Below are 5,796 nucleotides of genomic sequence, written 5' to 3' on the forward strand. Positions count from 1 at the left end.
AATGGACTTCTGTCAGTTACACCAGCGAACGATAACTGGCAACTTTAACAGCTGACTGTGCGCTTTGATTTCTCAAGCTTGTGTGAAATTGTGCGGATAGGGCTGTAAAAACATGGACTCAACGACAGAAACATTCTTTGTATGATGTACTGTTTCAGATATTGTACAGAAGCTGCTTCACATGAGATCACTGAACTAGAAAGATGACGAGACAATTATACCCCTTTCCTTCAGTTCAGAGTTTGGTGGCATCAGACGGTTTGTTCACTGTTCTGGTCCAAAAAGTATCAAAGTGGTCTGCTTCTACGATTTCCGTATATCACACTCAGGCTTGAAGTGACGCAGTGGGGCTGTAGAGATAGGCAAATAGGTTGATAGGGAGCTAGGTGAATAGGCTAGGTTCAGAGTAGGATTTTGTAGATATTGCCATGGCCATGACGGGAGGCAGTTGAGGGGGCAGTGTAGGTTTTTCTTTTTTGGGGGGGAAGTTGGGGGGGGGGGGGGAGGTTGCAGGGGTAGCATGGTGTGGGTAGAGCTTCCTGCTGATTTTGAGTTTGAGTGTGATGATGTTGGAGTGGGGTGTATACTGGAATGTTCCGTAAGGACCACCTGGACGACCAAGAGGAGCACCCGCAGACAGGACATCTACAGGAGGTATTAGTCTGGGAAATATGTCTCGGTGTTCATTATTATAGTTTTTCGAGTTAAAGGTAAAAGTTTTATTAGTGCATTTAGGTGGAAAGAGAAAATGATAAAATGTATTTTTACTGGAACGTTTTTACTAATGACCATCTGTCCTTTTAAACTAGTGGTAAACAATATTATAACGATTTTTTAAATATTTTGAAACAATGCAAATTGTATAGACGTAAGACGATTGTATTAATTGACAAATGATGAAACATAATTATTTTTTTTGACAAATTTTTAAAAATGTCTTTGATGCTTTTTAAACCAGTAGCAAAAATATTTTAGCGACAGTTTATTTTTTCAAAAAAAAGAATACAAACTGTATGTATAAATGTAAGACGATTTTATTAATTGACACGTCTTCATCACCAGGACCAGCCGCGGACAGGAAGACCAGCCGGAGGAGCATCCACAGACAGGAGCATCTACAGGAGGTATTTGTGTGGGAAATATGTCTTGGAACACTATTTCTTAATCATTAAAGTAAAATTAGAAAAATAACTATTGGTTTGGTTATTTCAAGGTGAAAGACTTGTTTTCGCATTTTGGGTGAAAAAGAAAAATAATAAAACATATCTCCTGACCCGTTTTTATTTATGTCTTTTCTGGCCTTTTAACTCTTTAACATGCAATTTAAAATCACGTTTCCGCGTAATTCTCTCGTGTTTGTGGAAATGCGACCCGACATACTACGTTTATAAAACCACATGTTTCGAGTCAAACTCATCAATAAAGCATTACGCAGATGTAGAATTCATTTACCTTTGACTTCCGGGTCAAACTAAAGGCTTGCTAGCTCATACTTTTTTATATTCGGCTCGTACCATAATACAATAATGACTTCGCATCGGTCCAGTCATTGTTAAGAACCTCGATTGCCGGATGCTGCCACTGTCCAAACAAAGTTAGAGTTAAACCAGTAGTAAAAATATTATATCCCCTCTTGTATATTCTGAAACAAAAATACAAACTGTATAGATACAATACGATTGTATTAATTGACACGTCTTCATCACCAGGACCAGCCACGGACAGGAGGACCAGCCGGAGGAGCACCCACAGACAGGAGCATCTACAGGAGGTATTTGTCGCGAAAATATGTCTTGGAACACTATTTGTTAATTTATAATTAAAGCAAAATTTTAAAAATATTTCTCGTTTTTATTAGAGTTGGGACGAGCGGATGGACGGGTTCGTTACTCGCGGACTCAGTCAGAGTGAGCGGGTAACGGACGGCCATGCGAGTGGACTGCGAACCTCAAGACAGTTCTTTTTTTGGGTCCACTCCACAATTTTACTCTCTCAGCGAGCAGACTGCGGACCTCAAATCAGTTCTTTTTTTTTGGGTCCGCTCCACAATTTATTTCACTTAACGGGCGGGTGAACGGACTAATTCTAGCACACGACATACTCGACTCGATGTCAGGCCCGCCGTCTATTGTTTGTTAGTTAGGCATAGTGTTTCAAGCCACTAGCGGTGCCACAGGTAGTGGGAGAGACTGGTGACGTAGTACTATGTATGTAACCTTTAACCTCGTGTGTGGCTCGCTCTGTGTATGTTCCAATTTAACCTGAAGGCGAAGTTAAAAAATTTGGGTCGATAGTGCCGTAAAACACCTACTCAGTCAATCAAAAGAGAATTCCCAAAGGCCTTTTTATGGGGGTGGGGGAGAGGAAAGCAATTTCCAGCATGAACACCTAGCTACAATGTGGGGCAGGAGGGTGAATTTTTTACGAGGGGGGCAGGGTGTAAATAGTAAGACGATTTTATTAATTGACACGTCTTCATCAGCAGGACCAGCCACGGACCGGAGGACCAGCCGGAGGAGCACCCACAGACAGGAGCATCTACAGGAGGTATTTGTCTCTGGGAAATATGTCTTGGAACATTATGGATCAATTACTTACTTTACTTTTTCATCCTCTGTTGCCATTATGCATAGAGGGGAGATGCGGTATTCTATGGTAGGCCAGCTCCGCAGCTCTTTCAGTTCGGACAGGCGCAGGCTACTATGATTCATCAGGGCTTCCTTGACAACTTCAATCCACCCTTTGTGTGGCCTTCCTCTTCCTTTATAGCTTGAGTGCTTGGTGTTATAGGTTCTCAAGGCTGGCTGGCTAGGTAACATATGTAACAGGTGGCCGAACCATTTTGTTCTGTCTTTCTATGAAATGCAGTCAGATGTCCCAGTCCAAATAACATAATGTAATCAAACATTGAAATGAAGTTAGAAAAATACATTTATTAAAAAAAAATAATTTTAAAACAATTTTCAAGCTGTAAGGCTTTTAGTTGCATTTCGCTGAAAAGGAAAAACATATTTACTTACAGATGTTTATTAATGCCCTTTTAAACCAGTAGTAAAAATATATAAACTCTTTATTTTCTGAAACAAAAATGGAAACTGTAGAGACACAAGACAATTGTATTGACTCGTCTTCGTCACCAGGACCAGCCGCGGACAGGTGGACCAGCCGGAGGAGCACCCACAGACAGGAGCATCTACAGAAGGTATTTGTCTGGGAAATATGTCTTGGAACATTATTTGGTAATAGTCGAACCTGTGTTATACGGGGTGCTCACTACGGACGTGATCGGCCGATCGGGCCGATCGCCCGACATGATTGCCTCAAAACAAACGTGTTTGTTTTCAGTTTCAGGCGATCGAATCGGGAGATCGGCCCGATCCAGCTGTCGTGGGCACCCCGTATAAGACGGCCACCCATTGTCGAGGAGAAAAGTGGCTGTATAAGACAGGTGGTGTCTTGGGCAGGACTGATCAAGATGAAGAAAACAAACCATTTCTTTCTGAGGTCTCTCGAAAGTAGCTGCGTTGTTGTTGTTGTTGTTATGTTGTTGTTGTTATTGATGTTGCTGTTGTTTTTGGTGGGGGGGGGGGGGGTTCTTTCTCTTTTTTTTCCCTTTGTTGCTGGTTTTGTGCGAGGGCGACAATGAAAGGAAAAGTGTGAGACAAGGAGGACCAAGTGCTATGGTAAAACAAACACATGGGTCGCCACCACGAGGAGAATAAGCGACGCTTCTGTCACACATTCATGTTGACGTCCATTGTTACTTTGTTACAGACTGGGTAAACAGTGACCACTCATCTCACAATTTTTGTATGTGTTTTGGGCGGGGCTTATGGGTTATGAGGGATCACACGCTAACCTCACCAGCAAATGAAAATTTGTTACCTATTGGTCAACAGTGGGAGGGGGCCTACGCAACATGATCGGCTGGAGTTGGAGGGACATTAACAACAACAACGACAGGTGATTTAATTATGACGGTTCCCCCCACAACGCCAGTGCACAATTTATGACAAAACGTAAGAGTCACAAAGGTGGCCGTCTAAGACAGGTTTTGTTGTTTGGTGTGATAGAGTTGTGTGTTAAAATATGTGGCCACGGCCGCGTCGGACAGGTGCCTGTTTTACAGTTAAATTATATCGAAAAAAACCGCAAGGGGGGAAATGGAAAGTGGCCGTTTGTACATGTAGCCGTCTTATAGAGGTGACCGTTAGGGCAGGTTCGACTATATTTGGTAATTAACTCTTTAAGTAAAATTAGAAAAACACCTATTGGTTTTTCTGATTACAAGTACAAGGTGAACATTTAAAAAAAATGTTTAGGTGAAAAAAGGAAAAAGATGAAACATATTTTTTGGACAAATATTTTAAAATGTCTTTGATGTTTTTAAACCGGTAGCAAAAATATTTTATCAACAATTTATTTTTCGCAAAAAGAATACAAACGGTATGTATAGATGTAAGACGATTGTATTAATTGACATGTCTTCATCACCAGGACCAGCCGCCGGATGACCACCCACAGACAACACGATTTCCGTATCTCACACTCAGGCTTTAAGTGATTCAGTGGGGGCTGTAGAGATAGGCAGATAGGTTGATAGGGAGCTAGGTGAATAGGCTAGGTTCAGAGTAGGATTTTGTAGATATTGCCATGGCCATGGCGGGAGGTAGTTGAGGGGGCAGTGTAGGTTTTTCTTTGGGGGGGTGAATGGTGGGGAAGGTTGCAGGGGTAGAATGGTGTGGGTAGAGCTTCCTGCTGATTTTGAGTTTGAGTGTGATGATGTTGGAGTGGTGTGTATACTGGATTGTTCCCGCACCACCTGGACGACCAAGAGGAGCACCCGCAGACAGGACATCTACAGGAGGTATTAGTCTGGGAACTATGTCTTTTTTGTTTGCTTTGTTTCAGTAGATGTTTTAAGGCGCTCGCAACTGCTTAAGGTCATATGAGCGCCAAGGGGTGGATGTCAACAAAGAAGTCCTTACAGGGAATCAGACTTTCTCTGCCCACCTCTCTAGCTTCAACAGCACAAAGTCTGCTTTATCAAGGCACCCCTGAAATAGTGGGTCACAAGAGTTGGACCGACATACAAAAGAACTAGAGAAAATGACGATAGTAGGGATTGGGAAAGAAAAAGCAGCAGTTCCCTCTTGCAGTCCAGGCACAGTTATGAGCATGACATTGAAGAATCAGCTGATTTACAATTACAATTCTACTATTCATAGGAACATGGTTTATGTACCCCCTTTGGGAATGGCCTAAAGACACTTCAGTCAGTAGCACCACCCTGGGAGGTGAACTCTGTCTTGGAATTGGAACATTATTTGATCATAATTACAGGGGTTTTTTTTGTTAAAGGTAAACGTTTTATTGCTGCATTTAGGTGAAAAGGGAGAATGATTAAATGTAATTACTGAAAATTTTGTATTAATGACCTTCTGTCCTTTTAAACTGGTGGACAATATTATAACCGCTCTTTTTATATTTTGAAACAAAAATGTAAACTGTAGACGTAAGACAATTGTATTAGTTGACTCGTCTTCATCACCAGGACCAGCCGCAGACAGGAGGACCAGCCGGAGGAGCACCCACAGACAGGAGCATCTACAGGAGGTATTTGTCTGGGAAATATGTCTTGGAACATTATTTATTAATTGTTGAAGTAAAATTAGAAAAATTGCTGGTGGAGCTTTTTTTTCAATTTCAAAGTAAAAATTAAAAAAAGATTATGTGAAAAGGTAATATAATAAAACGTATGCCGGTATACTGACAGGTATTTATAACTGTTATTAT

General features: G+C 41.5%; 1 long non-coding RNA gene across 1 annotated transcript in view; it reads left to right on the forward strand.

The window, feature by feature from the left end:
* The first annotated feature begins 1,729 nt into the window (after nucleotides 1–1,729).
* The window catches only part of LOC106011454, a 9,437-nt gene continuing 5,370 nt past the window's right edge, over nucleotides 1,730–5,796 (forward strand). Inside the window, exon 1 of the long non-coding RNA XR_001184746.1 lies at nucleotides 1,730–1,771. This is a non-coding gene — a long non-coding RNA (uncharacterized LOC106011454). The remainder of the gene's footprint in view (nucleotides 1,772–5,796) is intronic.

This window comes from Aplysia californica, unplaced genomic scaffold (assembly GCF_000002075.1).
Source record: "Aplysia californica isolate F4 #8 unplaced genomic scaffold, AplCal3.0 scaffold00120, whole genome shotgun sequence".
NCBI lineage: Eukaryota > Metazoa > Mollusca > Gastropoda > Aplysiida > Aplysiidae > Aplysia > Aplysia californica.